Below are 25,103 nucleotides of genomic sequence, written 5' to 3' on the forward strand. Positions count from 1 at the left end.
ATAGTTAACGAAAGTTTTAAATTTAATTTGACATGTCTACCTGTTTTCCAAATATGTATACATTCCAAGTCTGCTACTATCCTCCGTACTGTTAATGCATTTTGCATGTCACATCAAAAATTGAAATTAGCCACAAATGAAAAATAAATTTATATAAATTATTTGAAATCAATAAAAAATTTGCATCATAGTATCCTCCATGCTTCAGGATACATTACGAAATCAGCTGTGCTCACTTACGTGTCAGAAAATTTTGGGTTCAAAGCTCAAACAACAAACTTGAGCACAAAATTCAAGGCTGGTGCTCCAATCCAAGACTGAGGGGGTACTGCACAACCTTAGCAGTTGCAATGTTAAACAATTGCTCCACCTGCTCTTTATGCTGCATCCAAAAGATGCCATGGTTTTGAAGAAAAGCAAGGGAGTTATCCCTCATGTCCTAAGCAAAATTAACTCTCAAAGACAGATTATGCTGTCATCTTCATATTGCTATGTGTTGGAGCTTATTGTGCACAAACTAGCTATATCACACAGTGACTGCACATCAAAAGAAGGTACTCCATTGACTGTAGAAGACTTTGGGGTGTCTTGAGGTTGTGAAAAGCACAATATGATGGAACTCTTTCTTCTTTTAAAAAGGTACTTATAATGAATTACTTCAAGTGTCTTCACAACTGTTTGTGAGAAAATACACCACCAAATTGCACACAGCATGCATCTATGGACAGCAAATGAGATAAATTTTCAGTCGCTCTGTTGTGATGTTGACCGAAGGCTGAATACTGAAGCAGTGCTCTTAACAGGAACTTAAGGACTTCCATTTACACACCGTCAATAAGAGGACATCGCTGTCCTGGAGTAAAGAGCTTAAATTCACAATCTTCAGAGTCGGAAGGCGAATGCACTGCCCATTGGACCATGGCAAAAATGAAATAATTAGAATATTGGTGCCCTACAGTGTTGAAACACTGAACTTTCGACTCATGTTCTAAGGAGTCACTGAGTCTTCAGTTCCTTTCTTTTAGCGTGTCACTCTAACAACTTGTGTCAACACAGGAAGTAGGAAAATACATTCAAGGAGGGATTACTTTATACATTGCTCAGCTCAACGAAAAAATGTTGCTGTATTATCCAAGGAGGTATTTGTTGTCTGATCCTTAAATGAAACTGAGCAAAGGAAAGATCAAAATAAGTAGAAACCAAAATTAAACCAACTCCAGCCATTTAACGTATTTGGGGAAAATCCTTCATAACATCCCTGTACTGACAACACTGAGGTTCTTTCAAACTTGTGAAATATAACCAGCCATAACACTTCTGGTGTGGATAAATTGTTGTCTTATTTTGTTTATATTCTTTTCTAATATACTTATTAAGTTATAAAATATTTAAATATTGTTTACATCTGCTTTCCAAAAGTTGAAAGAACATTTAGCACGCAAAGAGAGTCAAGTGTTAACAGAAAAGGAATTAAAATGCCAGCATTTCAAATTAATTAACATGGACAGATTTCAAGGAACTTAAGTGTGCCCAAAGCTTAAAATGGTATGAACCATACACTGTTCCGAATCTCAACCACACACAAAGAGGAACTTCCTGACCAGTCAACCTTTGGCCTTTTCATCAAGTAACGTACATTCAGTCTGACATATACAGCTTTAATACACATTCTAACGAGGCCTCCACACTGAAAAAGGGCAGGAATCTACACAAAACCAGAGCATTTTCTGCATTACAAAACAGAAATGCTGATTAGACTAAGAAATTTCTTTCCTCAAAGCCTTGTAACACATTTGTGGAAATAAAAGCAAAGAATGGATAAGCTGTTCTAACAAAGTATAAACTGAAAGATATGTTTTTGAAATCTTGAAAGGAAGGGACAGCTTTCAACTTAATATATTGAAGACACCCACTGCTACCACACATTGCCAAAGCACCTATGCTTTCCAACATGCAATTTTAACAAGCTGTTTTTCTCATTCTGCCCACAGTACTTGTCCCCAGAGGGAAGGTGTCTCATCTCAAATCTACATATGTGGCAAGGATTCCCAAAAGGTATTTTTAGTGCAATCATTTTTCCCTTCCTTAGACCAGTCATTGATTCACTTGTGCATATGTGACAATTCACAAGATATTGACTGGGGTGATACCATTATATACTTTTTCCTGAATCACAGAGTACACCATTAGTTGGTTTTAGTGAGACAGTTTCCACTTATCTTTCTCAGAATACAGCACACCCTCGAAGTGCTCTTTTTAGATATTCAGGCATAAACATAAAAATTCTCTCCGATTTGGTTAACACCAAAGTTGGTCATTCACCACATAAGCACCAAAACCTGTCCCTGAAGTAAGCCAGAATCCATCATAACTTGCATGTAGCCAAAAATTGTCACACATCAGTAGTTCATAAGTAGCAAAGTTGCGTGATTATTGTTTACCTTTTTACTTAGTAGAGAGTGTGTGAAGAGTCCAAAGAGAGATTAAATAACACTCTTCAATCTAGCTTTGTGAAAGAATTTAATATCTCTATCAACATAGAGTCTTCTTTTCATTAAAGAATATAGTTAAAAAGGTACTCTATAGTTTTAAGTGGTTCTGTTCTCAACTTCTAAGGTGACTGTGATGAGCTAGAGTAGCAGTCATCATCCACATCCAGATAATCTATTATAAGTGAACACTACATTAGGGGGAGGTGGTGGGGTATTGGTTATGTTATTGTACTGGTAATCCAAAATCACAGACTAATGTTATGGGAAGGTGATTCAAATTTCACCATGGCAGATGGCGAAATTTAAATTCAATAAAATTCCAAAATAAAAAGTTCTCATGGTGACCACGTAACCATCGCTGATTGTCATAAAAGCCAGCTGGTCTACTAATTTCCCTCAAGGAAGAAAATGTGCCACCCTTTAACTGGTCTGGCCGACATGTGACTCCAGATCCATAGCAATACAGTTCTCTCTTAGCTGCCCTCTGGACAATTAGGGATGAATAATAAATACTGGACGAGGAAACAACACTCACATCCAATGAACAAAGCTTTTAAAATACTACAGCAAAGGATTCCATCCACAAGTAACTGAAGTTTTGTACCTCCTGCATCATGACGACAAAGTAAATCTAACTAGAGTGCAGAGGATCTAATATGTTGCAAATCTGTTGTAACTCAGAATTGTAACCTATAATACCAAGTAAATATTACTGTTAAAATCAGAGTAAGAAACGTCATAATGAGTACATCTGGTTTGAAAGCAAAACATTGAATATTAGAATAGGTGGATAAAAGCAAACACTGAAGAATCAGCTGTTTATAAGTGTTTATTCCCCTTTACAAACTGCCAATATTTTAAAAATTGGCTAATTGTGATACCAAAGAAATGCGTAATAAATTATATACAGATTAGAAATATGAATTATTGCTTTCTGGAATGCAAGTTGTCCAAACCTGTACAGTACATAGTTGCGTTGTCAAAGGGGTAGACAGGCTTCTACTGTACAGTGCTTTAACAATGAAACCCGGGTAACAATTTGTTAATCTTAATAGCTAGTAAATCTAGCTGACTCCACAGAATTCAGTTCAACATTATTCAAATCTGTTGACCTGTGTCTGATTCATGTGCACTCAGGACAAAAAAAAAATCAGATTTCCTCAAAGAGGAGATTCAACTGATGGTGTAAATTACAACAAATCTGACTATGCATGGTATGTTAGAGACAATTGTATATTACTGGAAACAAAACCGTTGATGTGGCGAGGACAGAACATGGTTTAAATAAAACAGATAGTAAATGTAAAAAGGAAGCAAATTGGAAAAATTCTTCATCACTTGCACCTCCTGCTCATCACAAACTTCTGTAGCTGAATAACTGTTTTTAAATTTGACAGGAGTTGAAAACCAGACGAATAGATGGGCAGTGAAGGTAAATAAGAGAGGACAATAAATTACATTCAAATCAAGCCGGACATAGCCGAGTAGCTGCAATACTTCCCCTGTACCTGCACCCACAAGCTCATTCTAAAACTGGAAGCAAAACAGTTTGATCTAAACAGAAAGCTTTTTCCATTATATTTCCCAATCTTACATATAAAAGCTCCTACAATGCAAGGATATGACAGATAATAGCTACAAAAATGAATTCCTACAAATGCATCCAAAAGATACAAAACACCTCTAAATAATGAAAGTATTAAGCAAACATTAAAGATGCTAAAACTCAATCTGGGTGACATTGAGGCTTTCGAAAAGATTCAGGACAGAAGAGCCATTCAGGTTAGCTTAAAGGTCTTAGTTCAAATACTTCAAAGTAGTGGGGACAAAGATGATTTGATTGCAATCAATAAAATAATCAAAAGGACTAGATCATGTATAAGCTGACAAATTATTTCAATTAAATAGGCTGTAGAGGACAAGAAACATATGAATAAATTACACAAGAGAGCAAATAGGTTAGATGTTGCATGATTTTCATTTCACTGAAAGCAGCAAGCCAATGAAACAAGTTGCTGTCTTGTGCAATGAATGCTGATTCCCTGTGTATCTTCAAAAGATGGCTAGATTTGTCTTGGCAGGCGAACATATCCGACAAAAGGTAGGAAGCAAATAATATAATAGGGTGCATATGGTCTTAACAGTTAGTTTTGACATTAGAGGAATTCTAGTTTCTCTTTACCCGTAATTGACCTTGGATTTTTCCCTTCTTCTGGGAGACTGCACAATATCTGGATGATACGATGAGTTTCATGAGATGATCTCTAAAGACTTAGAACTGTATGGGACAGGCTGGACTGACCAGCTACTGGGTGAGATATTTTGTATGTTCAGTGTTAAAATGAATCTCTGGTAAGGGTCATTAAATTAGATTAGATTGGATTCCCTACAGTGTGGAAATTATATGCAATGTCCTTATAAGTAACCTATAAAGACAGCAATAGTTGAAACATCACAGAAATCAGATTCTGTAATTTTAAAGGTATGCAAATGAAAACCACAAAACAACAAAATGATCAGCAACAAGTGGTTGATTTCTGTTCCATACAAGACAAAGGAAATACTGCAACTTTGAGGTTCCAAAAACTGTATTAAAGAATGATCATTATGAATGAATTTTGAACTGTACACAGTTCCTTCATTATGCTTAACCTTATGGCTGGACCGCTGAAAGGATAACAAAGGAAATTGTATATGGAACTTTTACAGCATCTTAGGTTTCATCATCATGGACTATAAACAGCACACAGTTGGTTAGAAATCAAGTTAAATAAATACATGCTTTTTTGAAAAGAAAAGGAGAAACCCAAGGTCAATGGGAATAATGAAATACGCCAGGACAAATGCGAATTGAAAACTATATCTTGAACGTATCTGGAGATCATGTTTTATATTACATATTTACAGGATAATTTCCCTCATTCATGAAAATAGCCATTGTTTTGTCAATGTTTATGTCCATATTGTCTATGTGATTAGACTCCAGACAAGGGTCCACTGGTAAAGAACAACATTGGGGTGAAGAGTAATTGTCCATCACCAGAAATGAAAATTTAGAGAAAAATAATCTGCCATTTCAAAATAATGAACTGTAGTTTTCAAGTACGTAATTTGCTTTTGAGAATATGGGGACAAAGTGCTTTTTCTATATTTGTACAAATCATTAATATTAGACCACATAAAACAATAAGTATTGATGGTACTTGGAAGTTTTGTATACAATATTACCTCAGTGTTTGCAAAATTAATGGTATTTTGAACTTCTGCAGATTTTATATTTTTTTACAATTCAATGGGCAATAGTTTATTGTATAACCCCAGTTAATATTCATTGCACTATAATTTTCTTTATTTTTAAATGATACTGGGGGACACTGTCCTTTAATTTTGGCATGTGTTTTCATAGGCTTACAATCTGTGCCTTTCACATCTGTCACATAGTCTCTGTTCTAAAGCTGTAATCTCAACAAGTACCACTCACTGCTTACAGATACCAATTAGGAGACAGCTGCAGCAATTACTGTGTGACACATGCCAACTCTTCAACAGTCACGTGTGTGTTCTCATCCAAATAAGGTAATTTTTTTCCTTGTCCTGCTTCTACCCCTATTATCTCCACTGGGAAAACAAATTTAGGAAGGTAATAAGAGCCTGCGTTTATACAGTTAACTGGGGAAACAAATGTTTACTCCAGGTGACCTCTCAGGAAACCCAAGATGAAAATCTGCATTATCGTTTTTGCTGAGAAATTCAGACTAGGCAGGTACCAGTGACTGTGTACTCCACAAGTCCAGCAGAATTCTATAAAGTACATTGTTAGTCAAGACAAATGTGTCTGCCACAGGATATATGTAAGGTTCCCAGGCAACTGATAAAGTGATAGCACAGATATTCTTGTGTTAAACAAAAAGAGACCAAATGTTTACTGCAATTCCTGAATTGAAATCAATTTACATTTCTAATAAAGTTTGTATTGTTTTTAGGCTTCTGTCACCTTGACCAGTGTAAAAGTATAATTATTACTGGAATCAACACAAAAATAAGAATCTAAGACAGAGCTATTGCGCAACTCTGACTTTGGTGCAAATTTACACAAGTTTTGTGTGCTAAAACTATAGATCATCAATAGAAATCTGACATTCTAAATTAAAGACTTGGATTGTTCCAATGTAAAACTGTTAGGCTACAAATTTCAAGAAGAAACCTACTACAAAAAAAGACTCCTTTGGTGCTTAACAATAATGTGGAAATTGCAGCAGGGTTTAATAGACAATTTAAATCTTAGATTGTGAAATACACTATTTTAAAGGAATTTGCATTGGGCACTTAAACTCATCACTGTTGGTATCAAGGATCTTAAACCATTTTTTAAAATCCTTTGAAAACATTAAGTTGTATGGGAACTGTACAATTTTCTCTCAAGTTAGCCATTTCCATAGGTGGAAGTGGAATTTAAAGGGAGCAAGAGAATATAAATCAACATATTCTTTGAGTTTAAATGATCTTCAAGGAGCTATATTCATCTGATATTAAACAATGAGAGTTGGAATGCAGAATAATTACGGCAATCTAACAATCACCCTGGAGGTTGTTTCGTATAATGCTGGCAAAATAGTGTAACACTTAAGACTTTATGAGTGGTGTCAGGTTTTACAAGCTGTGTGTTGGACTATAAAACCTCTGTTCCCCTGGAATTACAAACAGCCAATTCTCACAGGCTAAGCAAATTCCAGAAGCAGCAGTTACACACACGCACGCGCACAGACATACACGCAGACCTTGAGGGCTAATCCAATATCATTTACTGGCTTGTCTGCACATCTAATTAAGTAATAATCTTACAGACATACAAATAAGTTACAAAGGAAACATTCTAGTGTACAAAAACATTTTATGATACTTATTAGAAACAAAACTTTGAAGTTTTTGTTTCGTACATTTGATTTATTACACACAGAGCATTAGCACATATTAGTATAGACTCTGGAGATACAGCAAAGCATGCACAGAGTCCCACAGCACAGAGACAGGTCCTTTGGCCAAAACTGGTTCATGCTGACCAAACGTCCATCCATGCTAACCTCATTTTCCTACACTTGGCCCATATCCTGCTAAGCCTATCCTATCCATGTATTTGTCGAAATGCCTTTTAAGTGTAGTTCATGTACCCGCCTCAACCACTGCCACTGGCAGCTCATTCCACATGTGCACCACCCTGTGTGTAAAAGGTTATCGCTCAGGTTTCTTTTTACTCTTTCCCCTCTCATCCCTTGATTCCACAACCCTGGGAAAAAGACTGAGTGCACTCACCCTATCCATGCTTCATATGATCTTACACATTTCTATGCAATGCCCTCAGTCTTCTATGCTCTAACGAAAAAAGTCCGAGCTTGTCAACCTTTCCCTATAAACTCAGGACCTCGAATCCTGGCAACATACCTGTAAATTTCTTCGGAACGCTTTCCAGTTTACAGGAGGCATGGTGGCTCAGTGTTTAGCACTGCTGCTTCACAGCACCAGAGTCCCAGGTTCGATTCCAGCCTCGGGTAACTGTCTGTGTGGAGTTTGCACATTCTACCCTCGTCTGCGTGGGTTTCCTCCGGGTGCTCCGGTTTCTTCCCACAGTCCAAAGACTTGCAGGTCAGGTGAACTGGCCATGGTAAATTGCCCATCGTGTTAGGTGCATTAGTCAGAGGGAAATGGGTCTGCGTGGGTTACTCTATGGAGGGTCGGTGTGGACTGGTTGGGCCGAAGGGCCTGTTTCCACACTGTAGGGAATATAATCTATAACAAGGTGACTAAAACTGAACACAATACTCCCAAGTGCGGCCTCACCAAAGTCCTGTATAACTGCAGTATAACTTCCCAACTTCTCTAATGTCCTGACTGAGTGCCAAAAGCTTTCTTCACTGCTGTCTACCTGTGACTCACTTTCAGAAAATTGTGCACCTGAACTCCAAGGTCCCTACAACAGGTGTAAAATTCATATCAAACTTTGATTAGGCCACAGACAACAACTTCTGTCCCAGATACCAAATTTAAAAAGGCAATGAAGAAGGTAAAATGCATTTTATCAGAGCAAAACCAAACCGAAAGAATGGCTTGGCGGATGGATGGGAAAATACTAATAGAAACCTATAAAATTCTAACAGGACTACACAAGGTAAACACAGAAAGGCTGCTCCCAATGACCGCAGAGTTCAGAACCAGGGGTCACAGACTAAGGTTACAGGGTAGGCCATTTCGGACTGACATGAGGAAAAAGGTCTTCCTCCAGAAAGTAGGGAGCCTGTGGAATTCTCGGCCACAGAAAATGGTTAGGGGCCAAACTATTGATTGTTTTCAGAAATGAGTTAAATATATTCCTCAGTGCTAAGGGGATCAAAAGGGTCTGGGGAGAAAGTGGAAACAGGGGACTGAGTTGGATGATCAAGAGCTTGAGCTTGAAAGGAACTCCTTTTTGGGTAACATTAAAGGGCAGTGTGATTTTTAGTATTGTGCTGTGTTTACCACAAAATAAATAAGTAACAATTACCATTTGAAGAGCTGTAGCAAAGTTGTAGGTGAATATTCTATCATAACACAGGCTAACTTATTAGTCTAACTTCAAACCTTCACACAAAAGCAAAATACTATGAATACTTGAAATCTGAGATAAAAATAAAAATTGCTTGTGATACTCAACAGTTCTAACAGCATCTACAGAAAAAGAAACTCAGCAATTCAGGCTCAAAACCTATGAATCTGGAAAAGTTAGCAAGTGAAAGGGAGAGAGAGTGCGAGTGAGAGGGCGGAATGGTACAGACAGAAGGTTAGTCAAAGAGTGGAAGACGGGTAAGATTAAATGGTAAAGTATTTATGTTTCAAAGTCAAAGGGAGTTGCAATGGTGCATGTGCCTTGAGGTGATGTGAATGGCCAAATGTTCAATAGCTACAATCTGAAAGCAAAAAATAAAACCAAAACCAGCAAACAATAGGGGCTGAGGTTATAATTTAAAATTTTGAACTCATTTTAAACAAGGAAGGTTGTAAAGTTTTAATCAAAAAGATGGGTGCTGTTTCCTTGAGTTTACACAAAAGGTTCAGAACAGAGATGCCACAGTGTGAAAAAAGCATGGAGAATTAAAATAAAGTATGTTCACCACCACACAGGGCAGCCTGAATGCCTACAAAATGCGATGAATAAAGTGTCATGGCTATTAAATAATTTAACTTCAAGAAGACTAGGAATATAAATGATTAATAATAAACTGCTCATTAAGATATTTATTAAAAAGTGAACATTAACGCTCCAGAATTATTCAGCTTTATAAAAATCTCTTTAAAGTTTATGCTAAGTCCAAAGCAAAGCTCTTTCCACCAGTACTGCCATTAAATTTTTCGTGTGTTCTTTAATTATACTTTATAATATTCAGGTTATTAGCAACAAGCCAAATGTTTCACAGGCGCTATGTGAATGAAGTTTGTATTTTGGATAAAACAGCCTTAAAATATAATGAATGATTCTCTTAGGTCACTGAATGAAAAACAGGTGATTCTTTCCAAAAAAAAGGTTAAATCTTTTTACTAGTAAATGTTAGTGTTGCATTACTCTCCACCGAAAAGCACAATTGTCAGGAATGGGTTCAAAGAGCCTTGCAAAAGACACCAATGCCCATCTGTGCATCTTCTGCACCTTGGTCATAGTTTTATTTTTAGCAGATTCAGTTTCAAAGGCTCATTTTGTGGAACGCGTATTTTAGACCCTATTTATGTTACCTCCATTTTGGTTCATGCCATCTTCCAAGTGCTCTTTTGAGTACATATTTCAGGGCAAAGGCAAAAGGTTCTGCACAATGTGTTCTGTGTTTAACAATCTCCCTAAGGTTCCTGCATGAATGGGTAATGGGACAATGGCAACTATGCAATCCAGCAGCATACCTCTCTCTAAGAAAATTCTCACCTACAATGGTCAAGAGAATTAAAATTCAAATGATTTTAAATTTCAAGATAAATTAATTCGATATTCAATGAAATCAGTTCATAGTACGTCCATTGAAACAAATTCATTATTTATTGCTGCAAATACAATTAGACTAACCTACTTCATCAGCACAAATTTATTCATCAATTACAGCAAAAAAACCTTCCTAAATATATCCATCAATTGGGTTCTAATAATTTTCTTTCAGAGACACAATAAAATTTCTCCTTAAAGACACACTCTGGGCAAATCAAATGCATTACTAATACAACTCATAAGATTTCTTTTGAATGCTGTTGAAACAGAGTTAGAAGCTGCATATTAGTACTCCAAAACACAGAATCACAGACAACTTAAAATTCACATTCAAACCTGGTTATTCCCAAGCTTAGAGAGAAAGTGAGGGCTGCAGATGCTGGAGATCAGAGCTGAAAATGTGTTGCTGGAAAAGCGCAGGTCAGGCAGGCATTCCTGAAGAAGGGCTTATGCCTGAAACGTCGATTCTCCTGTTCCTTGGATGCTGCCTGACCTGCTGCGCTTTTCCAGCAACACATTTTCAGCTATTCCCAAGCTTAGTTTGGTTTCAGCAAGTTGCTAGTTACAGTACTGCATAGACAGGTCTAACTCAAAGGAGAAAAAAAATAGTAAGAATTGAATGGAGACCTATCCACATCATGGTAAAGTGTTCTTGCCTCCCATTAGTTAACAATCCATAACTGATCATCAGGTTTATCTGAACTTCTGAAAACGTTGAATTATTATTCAACCATGTAGATTAGATATACATCTCCAAACAAATAACCATAATGTAGAAATCAGCTTGCAGGTTAAATATTTGTACAGTAAAACAGACGATATGGCACATCACCACACTAGTACTGTGTTAAACATTAAGTTGAATGTTTAAACATTGTGACTAGCATATTACTTTATACAACATTTGCTTCCATCCAGCACCAAAACTACTCCAAGGAGGGTGGCTAATAATTTGATATTCCACAAGCACAGATGGACATCACAAAACTTCATTAACGCTTTGTAAGTAATTAAAGACCCTTCACAACAAGTTGGTGCCTCGCACAGATATCAATTAAACATCAATTACTTTGAAGTATGACTTGCATTAATAAGTTTTCAAACAAAAGATTTAGGCTAGCATTGAGTATGGGGTGTGTGTGTCACTACATTCTCAATAATAAGCAGTCTTTCAGGTACGGGTAATATTCTATTCTTCTAGTTATTGCCGTTTGGCAGAGTGCCTTCTGTTGCAGTTTTCCAGAGTATCAATTTATACCTTTGGATGGGAGAATGCCAAATTCTACCACCAATTTATCCTGTTTTTTTCATTCTATTCATGCATGCTCAACCCAACCCTTCTGAATTATTTGCGAAAGTGCAATAAGTACAACACAATCACTGACAGCACGTAAGGAAAACCTTGTGAAGTACAGCATTGTGGATTTGCTGTCACTGAACCTAAACCCACACAAATCTTACACATTTGAGACAAAAGAGATACAAGAGCAGAGAGCACAGGCTCCAGGGTAATCAGAAAACACCAGACGTTGCAATAACTCACTTCGGGTATTTATGAGCTCTCTCTGGGATCCTCCACTTATTTGAATATTACAGTTGCACAACCTCCCTCTCCCAATGTGTCTCTCTCACATTGTAAAACCGATGGAGGAGTGTGAATAGCTGCTGCTGAAGCTATGCTTTCCAATTATAACAGTTTCTTTTTGCATGTCATACGGCAGGCCATTGGGTTTCAATTTTCACAGAAAAACAAACTGAATTGTGGAATGTGATCCCAAAGCACAAATAAAAATCCTGAATATCAATGAAATAGAAAGCTATTTGACTTATTTGGTTACCAGAAAGCCTTGACTCAGTTTTTTTAAAGCTTTACTTTCTTTTTGACTCGGAGGCCACGCCAATTTGTTTAGAAGCAGTTTGTCAGATTTTCTCAGCTTTGCAATACTTCCTGTTTATTGGGTTCACAAATCAGATAAAGTTCAACAGATTTTAAATTTTGTGAAAATATTTAATGACAAACCAAAATTAGGAATTCTTATCCCAAAAGCATTTTTCAGTCCTTAACTACCAATGGCTCTGATGTGATCTTCCAGAGAATCGTTCCTGTTTGAGGGAGTAGAAATTGGTTCCCGTCACTTCATGTACTTGGTCGTTATGAACCATTGTCAACTTCCGTTTACTATACAGATAAAGAGTGTTTAATTATCACATTTCACTCTTGATTTTTTTTTAAAAAGAGCTTGTATTAAAACTTCTGACAAAAAAAATCAGAAATGTACATCGACAGCCTTGAATACTAGACTGAACTTAATTTTAAGTTGTAATAAACTCAAATGTACATTTGAAAACAAACATATTTCAGAGAATGGCAAGAACATTAAGTATTACTATATTTTCTTTTACATACATTGAAACCTTTTGTATCATCAGAAGCTTCTGGTAGCAATTCCATACCAAATAATACAAGAGCAACATAATTTACACAAACAAATACTAAGGATACAGAAGACACTTTAATCTTCAATTATTGCTGGCTACTAGTCATTTTATGACTTTGATATCGTGCACAACACAACCCTGCATAAAATACTCAATGAAAACAAAACAGTGAAGGTTTTCCATTATTTTTCTTTTATCCATTGAATGGACTATGGGCATCATTGGCGAGGCCAACATTTATTGCCCATTCCTAGCTGCTCTTGAAAATCTCAAGAAGTGCAGTCTAATGGAAGACAAGAATATTTCTGTTGACATCACAGAAGTAAAACCTTAAGTAGAGATGCAAAGGAAACAGTAGTCAGTTTGATATATTAGCGGTCTGTACACCTCTATTCTGTTCATAAGCATGACCAAAATGTTGGGAGTTTCTTCCCATTTCAATTCTCTGTCCCACTACCATTCTGACCTTTTTGCTCTTGCCCGATTAAGCTCTTCCAATGGAGCTCAACAGAGGCTCGAGAAACAGCAACATATTTTTCAATAATATACTCTTCAACCTTCAAGAATCACCAGAATTCAACAATTTCAGAACCTAAATAGTGCTCCTAATTTCCCAGGCGAGTGCTGGCAATGATTCTATTTTATAACTTATTGGCCCTCAAAACACTTATTTTCCTTTGTCTATTACCATTCCCTTTTTGTTTGTACTATTATCCCTTTTGTCATTAATCACTATGTCCCACCTTCCCACCATCATTCCTCAATATTTCCTCCACTAAGCACACCCATCTTTATCCTCTTTGTGGATTTCCTTAAACCCATTTCATGTGTAACATTTTAGTTCAATGAGATAAGAAACCTAAATCTTTAACTCTGTTTCCCACTGCTTTGTTCCACATGATTCCAAGTTTTATTCATCAGATTATGCTAATGTTGTGTCTTGGAACACGAAGCATCTTGCATTACAGTTACATCAACTGGTCAACTGCTGAAACTTACCCTAGCTGACTTAACTCTTCACACAACCCAAAAGAGTTGATAGAAGACTCAATGCAACAACACATTTGCACAGAAAGGGAAGGCGACGGCCTAGTAGCATTATTGCTAGACTATTAATCCAGAGACCCAAATAATGTTCTGGGGGCCTGAGTTTGAATCCCACAGTGGCAGATAGTGGTATGTTATTTCCAGATTATCAATGGATTCAGAGTTTAATGATGACCACAAAATCATGACTGATTGTCAATGAAAATCCATCTGGATCACTATGTCCTTTAGGGAAGGAAATCTGCTTTCTTTACCCAGTCTACATGTGACGCCAGACTCACAGCAATGTGGTTAACTCTAAACTGCCCTTTGGATAATTAGGGATACACAATAAATGGAGGTCCAGTAAGTGATGCTCAATTGACAAGCTAGGAATTTTGCCTCTTAACTTCATCAAATACATCCTAAAAGTTTTATAAAATCGATTTGCATGGTTCGAGAAGATTTGTTTTTATAGTGTCGTTGACGACTTAAAATTTCAAATCATACCATCAAGCCTCTGGTCAACATGTGGATAAAACCTAAGTTTTTGAGTAGTAAACAGAGAGGCCTTACAGAACCATGCAAGAGAAACAAACCCCGATACTCAAAAATGCCATTTTGCGAAATGTCATTGAGGTGGGAGGAGTACACTGTCTTTCTTTACTAATATTCCAGCGGTCACAATAGAAACTTAATTGCTTTACCCAGCTACTAAATGGCTAATCATAAGCTTCCTTTATATCAGAATCAAAATAAAAAGATCAACTAACTTTCTTCAACAAATAACTGATTTATTTAAAAACATTATTCAATACTGATGCAAAACTACTTCACATACTGAGAAGTACAAAAGTATAAATGATCACTCGTCTCAACAACTCAAAATGCACAAACTGGCAAACAGGGTAAAGCGAAAAAAATTCTCTGCAGAGGTTCATTTTGAGAAAAAGAGCTTTGACCAATGAGTTTTAGTTGTTGAAGGCAAAATAAATGGTGTGGAATGGTCAGCTGTTTGTTTAGCTGGCATACTGGCACATGGGTCATGAAACACAGAGGCACTACACCATCCAGAATAAAGGAACCCATTCATTAGCACCCTATCTACCATCAAAAGCACAGTGGCAACAGTGTGAATCATCTACAAGGTACACCGCAGTAACTTGGCAGTTTCTCCCACAAGAGTTTCCCAACCAATGACCTCTATCACCTAGAAGGACAAGGGTCACAGAAGCATGGAAACACCATCTCCTGGAAGTTCCCCTCCAAGCCACACACCATCTTGACTTAGAACTACATCATCATTCCTTCATTGCCACTGGGGTCAAAATCCTAAAATTCCCTTCAAAACAGCATTACAGATGCTCTTATGCTGCAAAGGCTGCAGTGGTTGAAGGTGTTAGCACACTGCCACTTTCTCCAGGGCAATTACATGCCAGCCTAGTCAATGATACCCACATCTCATAAATAAACAAAATAGTCAAGCAGCTGTTTCTGGGATCCTTGCCGATGTTTTCTGAGCAAGCAGCATTGTCGAGGATCCTTCTGGACACTTTTCAGGAGCCGTTGTTATATATTGTGTTTAATTTCCATCATTAGTACAACCACTGCTACTGCCCTACAGACTAATCTGACACATTGATCATACAATGAGAATAACATGAACACAACCATCTGTATTCAGTTTTGCAAAATAAAGTCATTTCTTCTCCTCCTATTAATTCCAGCATCTGGTTTACCGAGACTAACCTTCAATTTGAAGCCAGTAAAAATGCATCCCATTTCTGTCAAGTGTCTACTTTTGTTCCACTTTCACCTTAGATTACTCTATGTATCTATATATCCTCTGTTCATTCTGCAACAATATATTAAAAGCCACATTGTATAATCCACATTTGAAAGCCAAGTAATCGGACTAGAAAAAACACAAATCAAAACATTCCATTACTGACAGTGGCAAAGGAACCCTTTAGAGCTACCTCTTCAGATAAGTTAAAATTTAAGAGCATTCATTTGCTTTGTCTCTATGCAAATAATTGAATTCTAATTTTCTTCACTCCCCTCCTGAATGTTTGACTCTATGAACATACACTAATGTGACAAACAGGAAAAGACTTGTTGATGCACAGTTCCAGCAGATCTGGATGCACATCTTTCCTTGCTCAAGTGATTTATTTACTCACAGGATGAGGGCATCATTGGCTAGCCCAGTACATATTGACCATTCCTAATTGCTATTGAGGTGGTGGCACTGGCGTACATGAACTGATGCACTCCCTGTGTTGTAAACATACAGTGCTATTGGAAGTTTCAGGACTTTGACTCAGCAACAGTGAAGAAACAGTGACACTACTCCAAGTCAGGATAGTGTATGGTTTAGAGGGAGACTTGCAAGTGATGTTCTCATGCATCTGTTACGCTTGAACTCCTAGATTGTAGAGGTGATGGACATGAAAGGTGTTGTCTAAGGAGCGTTGCTAAGTTGCTTCAGTGCATCTTGAAGATAGCACTCTTGCTACTGTGCATTAGTAGAGGATGATATGAATGCTGAAGATTTTAGATCAGGTGACAATCAAGTGGGTTTTGTCATGGTACTTACAAACATGAGAGAAAAAGGATCAGAAGCTGACCATTCAGCCCTTCGACCCTGTTCTGCCATTCTATATGCTCATGATCAATCTGTTTGTGACCCCGATTCCGCATTCCCATCTGCCTGATAACCCCAGATTTCCCAGTCAAGCAAGAATCTGCATCTATCTTAATAATATTCAACGACCCCACCTTCATTGCTTCCCGAGGCAGTGCGTTTCAAAGTCATACAACAATCAAATGTTTATTTATAAACTCTACACTAAAAGCGTAACTCCTAATTTTAAAACAGTGCTCCCTAGGTCTGGATTGACACACAAGAGGTAATATCCTTACCATTTCACATTGTCAAGACTATTCAGCATTTTACGTCAAACAAGTCACCTTTCACTCTAAAGGCCGGTGGAAACAAGACCAGCCTGTCAAATCTATTCCTATACAATAAACCACTCATTCTAGATGTTAATCTCTTAAATCTACACTGAACTGCCTTCAATGCATTTAAATCTCCCCTCAAAACCAAAACTGCGTACGTATTCATGATGTAGTCTCACCAATGTCCGACATAAAAGTAACATTATGCTTGAATTATGTTCAATTTCTCTCATATAAAGGAGAGCTTCCGAGTTACCACTTTGATGATACAGGTTGTTCTGCTCACACGTTTCGTTAATGTGAATTGGCTATAATGCGATTGATGAATAGGCAATGCTGTTTCTAAAGCAAGATCTTTTAAAATGCGTGTTGGCTATAAAGCGACTGCATCGCCAATACTTTAAATGCTATTTTATTGCACGATTTTTATATAGCACAGGAACACACAAGAACACAACCATTGCGTTATAGAATAACTGCCTGTATGCACCATCTGCATAGTGACTTATGACATTATGCACCAGAACACACAAATTCTCTTGCACCAGAGTTCTATAGTTGTTCTCCAGTTTAGTAACCCTCTGTTCTTCATTCTTTCTGCCAAAATGAATAACTTTATACTATCCCATATTTTGGTCAGATCTATGGACGAGTAAGGCGTTCAACAAGGTTCCTCATGATTAGGAAGGTTAGATTTCATGCAATACAGAAAGAACTAGTTGTTTGGATATAGAATTGATGGTGGAGGAAGGTTGCTTTTCAGACTGGAGGCCTGTGACCAGTGGTTATGCCACAAGGATTAGTGTTGGGTCCACTGCTTTTTGGCATTTACATAAAATGTATTTGGCTGTGAACATAGGAGGTATATTTAGTAAATTTTCAGATAACAAAAAATTGGAGGTGCAGTGGATAGCGAAGGAGGTTACCTCAGTACAACGGGATCGTGATCAGCTGGGCCAATGGGCTGAGGAGCAGCAGATGGAGTTTAATTTAGATAAACATGAGGTGCTGCATTTTGGAAAGGCAACTCAGAGCAGGACTTATATACTTAATGGTAAGGTCCCAGGGAGTGTTGCTGAAGAGAGAGAGAGCGAGAGCGAGAGAGAGCGAGCGAGCACGCTTGGAGTGCAGGTTCATAATTCCTTGAATATGGTGTCGCAGGTAGATAGGATAGTGAAGGGTGCTTGGTATGCTTTAATTGGACAGAATACTGCAAATAGGAGTTGGGAAGTCATGTTGCAGCTGTACAGGATATTGGTAAGGCCGCTTTTGGAATACAGTGTGCAATTCTGGTCTCCCTCCTATCGGAAGTATGTTGTGAAACTTGAAACGATTCAGAAAAGATTTACAAGGTTGTTGTCAGGGTTGGAGGATTTGAGCAACAGGGAGAAGCTGAACAGGCTGGGGCTGTTTTCCCTGGAGCAACTGAGGCTGATGGATGGCCTGATAGAGGTTTATAAAATCATGAGGGGCATGGATAAGGTAAATAGACAATGTCTTTTCCCTGGGGTGCAGGAGTCCAGAACTACATGACATAGGTTTAGTATGAGAGGGGAAGGATATAAAAGGGATCTAGGGGGCAACTTTCTCACACAGAGGGTGGTGCGTGTATGGAATGAGCTGCCAGAGGAAGTGGTGGAGGCTGGTACAATTGCCATTAAAAAAGGCACAAAGTTTGTGCGAAGATTTGTAGCTCGGGTGCTCGTTGTTGTGGTTCTGTTCGCCGAGCTGGAAATTTTTGTTGCAAACGTTTCGTCCCCTGGCTAGGCGACATCATCAGTGCTTGGGAGCCTCATGCGAAGCGCTTCTTTGATGTTTCCTCCGGTGTTTATTGTGGTCTGTCCCTGCCGCTTCCGGTTGTCAGTTTCAGCTGTCCGCTGTAGTGGTTGATATATTGGGTCCAGGTCGATCCTTAGTAGCCACACACGCAGACAACAAGCAACATGAACTCGACTGGGACAACACTACTATCATAGGGCAAGCCAAACAGAGAACAGCCAGGGAATTCCTACAGGCATGGCATTCATCCACAAACTCCATCAACAAACACATCGACCTCGACCCAATATACCAACCACTACAGCGGACAGCTGAAACTGACAACCGGAAGCGGCAGGGACAGACCACTATAAACACCGGAGGAAACATCAAAGAAGCGCTTCACGGGAGGCTCCCAAGCACTGATAATGTCGCCTAGCCAGGGGACGAAACGTTTGCAACAAAAACTTAAAAAAGGCATCTGGGAAGGGTTGAGAGGGATATGGGCCAAGTGCTGGCAAATGTGACTAGATTAGGTTAGAATATCTGGTTGGCATGGATGAGTTAGACAAAGGTCTGTTTCCATGCTGTACATCTCTATGACTATCTGCCAGATTTTTGTTCATTAATTCAAACTATCTGTAGCTGTCTACAATTTCCTTAATTTTCTTCACAACATATTTCCCTATCAAGGTGTCATCTGCATTTAGCTTCACTCCCCTCATCTAACTCAAAAGATTTAAATTGTAAAGGTCAAGGTCCTTACAGGATCCACTTATCATCTTCTGTCAATTAGACAAAGAGCGATATAGATATAAAAGTGCTCAACGAATAATGAGGGCAATCCCATACAACGGTGTAATTTTGAAGTTCAAACATATAAACATTTCCTGGACGTACAAATAGCTACTTTATATTGTCTGCTATTACATTTGGACTTAAAAAAGGAATCAGTTTGCAACCCAGAGACTGCCTGCACTTTGGCTGGAAGAAAACAAATCTCTTTTCTATGCTAATGCTACCTGTATATCATGAGCTTTTATTTTATGCAATAATCTTTGCTCAAGATCTAATGTCTTCCAGAAATCCAAGTGCAGTACTGCTTTTTCCACAACACATTACTCCTTTGAAAGAACACCAATAAATTGTTAGATTGATTTCTCGTCAATGAAACCAAGCTGACTCTTGAGATTACCTTGAGATTTTTTTAAAAATGTGAGCAACTATAATCTCTTTAATGATCAATTCAAACACCTTCCCCATGACAGACATCAAGTTAACATACCCATGGTTTCTAATCCCTAGGTGGACCACATTGCAAGTTCCTTTCCAGCCCTGGGTAGATAAATTAGACACCAGGGTGCATTACAAACATTGCTGGAGCTGCACTCTTCCAGCCAATGGACAATATTCTACCATATTCCTGACTTGTGTTTTGCAGATTAGCTTTGAGGAGTCAAGTGGTAATTTACTTCAGAAGTTGCAAACTCACATCTGCTTTGTAGCCATACTATTTGTATGCCTGATCCAGTTCAGTGATAGGTCAACCCCCAGGACTTGAAATAACATGAATCTAGATAATAACCATCAGCAAACTATGTATCCTCAGGCATTCTCGTTCAACATCTTTATGTAGATATGTACACACTTCTGGTAGAGCCCATTAGATCAATTGAAGCAGCTGGATGATTGTTTTCCTAAATTTTCTTTTCAACATTAAGGCGAACTGAAGCTCCTCTATGTTAAGCTTGATCCATAGCAGACCGGGAATGAAAATTTGAACCTTCCTGATCTGAGCTACTCATTGACTAAACTGACTAAGCTATTTAGCTGTTATTTACTTCAAATAAACATTAATATCTTGCCAGCCTTATTTCCACACTCCGTGCATTTTGCTATTGAGGCATGAAGTCGATGCAGCTTTTTTAGTTTAATGTAAAAATATTCAAACCAAGTTAACAACTGAATTGAAATGCAAATTTTATTTTTAAGAAATGAGCCTGAGCCATTGAACAGAGAGCTACTCTCACCATCTCAATTACATATATCATGATATAAAGTGCAGTATCAAAGCATCACAACTCCTAAAATTGGCTTTGAATCTATCACCCTATCTTCAGTTACTAGACAATCTTGTTTTGCTTTGGGGGAGCTCCAGCAGTCTGCCAGCTGACGTCACAGAAACTATCTGTTTTAATTATCAGGTCAGGAAAGTGCAAGAATTGGAATACATATCAGAGTATGACTGCCTTTAATCAACACAAAAATCCATTTCATAATTGTAAAAACAGTTGTTTGCAGTGGCATTCTAGAAACCATACAGAATGCATTTAACAACATAAAACACTGCTGACTGAAATCAAAATACTGGACAGTGATCAGGGTATGGATGAGAAAATTAGGGTAAGAAAATTCTGGACAATATGAAAACCAAGTTTGAAAACAAATGTAATAAAAGGAAAACAATAACCAACACCATTTACTTGTGTGAATTAAGTTGAGATTTTCTTGAAATAAGGAATAAATTTGGCACGATTTTAATTGGGAAAGGAGTTGTACTATTCAGCTCAGAGACTACCCTCTTCATACACTTCGAGATCTGCTTTTGGCTGGATATTTTAAATCAGGATCACATAAATACCTATCAAGAGTTCACATTATTACCCTCCACTAATAATTTAGCAAATCAATAATGGGAATCAACAATGTCCTCAATATCTACAGCTGGTTGGTTCCACAGAAGCCAACAACAGTGGTAATATCATGAGGAGACTAGCTTTCTTGCACCTACCATTGTTGCTGATGTTAAAGAATCAGTTTTAATCAGATTTCATTTTGGGGTGGAGATGAGGGGAAATAGGAAGCCATTACAACAGACAGTAGCTACTGTCTTTACCTGGTCTGACCTACATGTGACCCAGAGCCACAGCAATCAGGATGACTCTCAGTTGTCCTTTGGTCAATTAGGGAAGGCAATAAATGCCAGCCCAGCCAACATTTCCCTCTCCAGTAAATTGTAAATCTTCCTTGGTATCCAACATTACAATTACTGATGTAATAACTTCAAGCTATGTGTTTACAGATATGAAGCTATGTTCTCATATCAGTTGCCCTGGCGTTACCAGCACAGAAGTACATGCAAACACACAAGTAACATGTATCTTTCAATAAAAAAAACTGTGATTTTGATTTTGCCAAATAAATTAAGAAATCTGGATATCAGTAGGAGGACATACAGTAGAAACAAAGGTTTATTGATGAGTGGCTTGTCTTTCAAAAGAAAATAATTAAATCAAAACCATTTGTTCATCCTTATATTCTTAGCGCCATCTTTTCAAAGGTAATTATGGATGGATAATAAATGCTGGTATTGCCAAATATGTTTGAATCCCACAAATGAGCTAAAAAACCAAGTCTCACTTGTCTCGCATTGTTGATTCTCAGTTAGGCTATTAAAGCTTCACAACTCACCAAAGCCAAGCACTTTATTGAGAAATGAAAAATAAACAAGCACTGACATTCCCCTTCACCTAACAAAACTAAAACGGGGTAAAGATTAGTGTACAGACAGGGGTATCATAAAATGATTTAACGGATAAAGATATAATGAAATGGGATGCTGTATTTAATTTTCCTTAAGGTATTCACTTGCAATGTCCCTCACAAGGAAAACAAAGAATTCGTTCTCCTTAAGTGAGTTACATTGACAATTATTTATAGCAATTATTTGCCCAGATTAATTGGGCTAATTAAAAGTGGGCTGAATTGCTAGTTATGACGACAACAGCAAAAACAAGCTTAATTCAAGAGATTACACAAGATGCTTGAGGACTCTTAAGACATAGTAGTAAAATCCCTGCCTCTGAGCCAAAATGTCCAGGTTCAAGTTCCACCTGCTTCAGAGGTGTGCCATAGCACATCTGAACAGACTAATTAAAAATATCTACAAGATGCTCAAGAGATCTTGTGGCACAGTGGCAATCTCTCTCTGTCTCTGAACCAGAAGGCCTGTTTTCAAGTGTCAATTGTTCCAGAGGTGACATAGCATTTTTAAATAAGTTGGTTAAGAAATACCTATAAGATACTCCATCCACCATGCTGTCTGTATGGCATTTCTGCAGACAAAATTCCACTTAAACTAACCTGTTTTCCAGCCATGTTCCTCATATCAGATTAGTCTCAAATGGAGTTCCAGACAGGCTTTGTAGTTGTTCATCAACAACTTTTTATGCAATGCATGTTTTCAATCTCAATTATACGCAAGAATAGTAATGCCTCCTGTGATTTTGAATATAAGAACACTGGGTTTAAAAAAAAACTTTCTTTCCCTTCCTCATTTATTATTAAAGAATGTCAAATAGTTATTAAGAGCAGGTTGGCAGCTTTTGTTTTTATTCTTCACTAACAAAACACTGACCAACCCAGTGAGTCAACTTATTAATTAAAAATCAATCCACAGTGCAAAAACAAGGTACTTGTTGTTCAAAGTAAAAACACATGTTAAAATAAAACAAGCTTGTATAAAGTGAATGGGAAACAGATGTTTATTGATTAAGGGGGCACAGGTGATGGAAAGACTGTGCTGGTATATAGTGCACATGCTGTTAACCAGAAAGCAGCTGTTTCCCAGATTCCAAGGCCACATCCATAATGGCTGCAATTTCATGTTAGGACAGATCTGATTATACCATAACTCACCCTGGCTGGTAGCCATTTGGCTATTTGAGTGCTTTTCCCCTATAGAGTTGAAGATATACACAGAGGATGCACGGGGTTGAGTAGTGACATGCCAAGAGGAATCCACTAATGAGGAAGACTAAAAAACATTCTCACTCACATGTGGAACAAATATAGTATTCTTCATTGCTTCCATTGTGTATTGTTATACAATAGAAAACAAAAAAACACTCTCATCGGACACAATTGTCCAGAGGGGGTATGTTAAGCTCTCAATCATGGCTACTACCGTAGAAGTACGAATGACCTCCCCAAGAATTCTTGTGGCTTGTCTGAGTTTATGACTATCTACTCCTTTCAAATGCGCTATTTTATACTGTGGTCAACAAAGTACGAGAAACTGAATTCCTTCAAACCTATTTATCTTGGATCTTTATAGTTATGGGAAAGAAGAACACTTTTCCATCAGTTTATTTAGATTCAGTTTCACATGTTTTTTTCTAAAGTGACAAAAGCAAAATGGATAACACTTAACTATTTGCTGATGCAGTTGAATTTGAACTGCTTCATTGACTTTTTAATAAGACAGTTTAAAAACAGTTGTAATTTGAAATGTTAACAGTCTCTTTTTTCCTCTACCTGCAGGTAATAATAATCTATAATTTAATGATTTATACAAGAATTAGCTGGAAAATCCTTTGCAATCGGCAATTTGTCTCTCTCTTGCTTTTACGCAAAGTTCAACAAGCCAATCTAGAAGTGAAGAAACTGGAGAAAATTTAACCAGATTTCAGTAAAAAAAATCACAGCTTCCATGTCAAATGCAGCAAATTGATATTCACCACCTGTTTTGGTTCAGAAATTCTCTGAAGCACCTCCAGTCAACACAAAGAATGCAAGCACTTCAACCTGATCTATGTACTGGAACGGAGTTTGATTTGTACATTTCATCAAACTGCCAGTTACATCTAAACAAAAAAAAAAGTGCCAGAGAACAAGTTTCAACTACTAAAGGGTTCTATTACATAGTTGCGCTTTGATCAAATATTATATGCTGAACGTAGCCACAAGGCAACAACATTTCTCCTGACCTGTAAGGTTACCTTAGTGGGTGTGATTAAATACAAGATATTAAGTATGCTTGCAGCCCTTTTATTTCAAAATAAAAGAAATACTGCCTTCAAGGTATGGCTTGGACATGAATTTCAATTTATATTAAACATCCAGTCAGCATTTCTCTCTTCAAGGGCCACACACACTAATGAACAGAGAACTTATAACGTTATCAATAGTTCCATTAAATGGGTTTTGTTCTTTTAATCCCCTTGAGGGTGACTCAACTAGGACCTTGTTTGTTGCCCCTCCCCAGTTTTGCTATTTTCTATTCTGAACACAATACGTTTCAAGGGCATTCATTTATAATAACTTTGAACATAGGTAGGTGGTAATGAAATACAAGATAAAGTACTCATCAATTAAAAATATTGAAATCACATATGATACCAAAAGCATTTTACCAAATCATATTCATAATACCAAAATTCATGTAACTGATTAACAAACTTTGATCACTTTTAGTTAGATTTGCCATGCAAAATATTATGGAGATTAAAAAGGGCAAGATGCTGGGAGATTCAAAATGAAATGCACAATGCTCTCTATACATCATCTGGAATCTGAATGAATGAGGCAAAAAATTTTGCATTGCCTTAACTAATCAGATTGTGAATAATTGTGAAATGAACAGT

General features: G+C 37.5%; 1 protein-coding gene and 1 long non-coding RNA gene across 4 annotated transcripts in view; one reads left to right on the forward strand and one right to left on the reverse strand.

Moving 5' to 3' along the window:
- Positions 1-25,103, reverse strand: part of slc38a10 (solute carrier family 38 member 10) — a 130,752-nt gene that overhangs the window by 21,063 nt on the left and 84,586 nt on the right. The window lies entirely within an intron of this gene.
- LOC122562161 lies at positions 1,989-24,423 on the forward strand. Of its 2 annotated transcripts, XR_006315251.1 has the most exons (4): positions 1,989-2,055; positions 5,983-6,068; positions 11,410-11,493; positions 24,001-24,423. It is a non-coding gene; the product is annotated as an uncharacterized LOC122562161 (long non-coding RNA). The 2 variants fall into 2 exon arrangements; XR_006315252.1 differs by lacking the exon at positions 11,410-11,493.

This window comes from Chiloscyllium plagiosum, chromosome 24 (assembly GCF_004010195.1).
Source record: "Chiloscyllium plagiosum isolate BGI_BamShark_2017 chromosome 24, ASM401019v2, whole genome shotgun sequence".
In the NCBI taxonomy this organism is placed as follows: Eukaryota; Metazoa; Chordata; class Chondrichthyes; order Orectolobiformes; family Hemiscylliidae; genus Chiloscyllium; species Chiloscyllium plagiosum.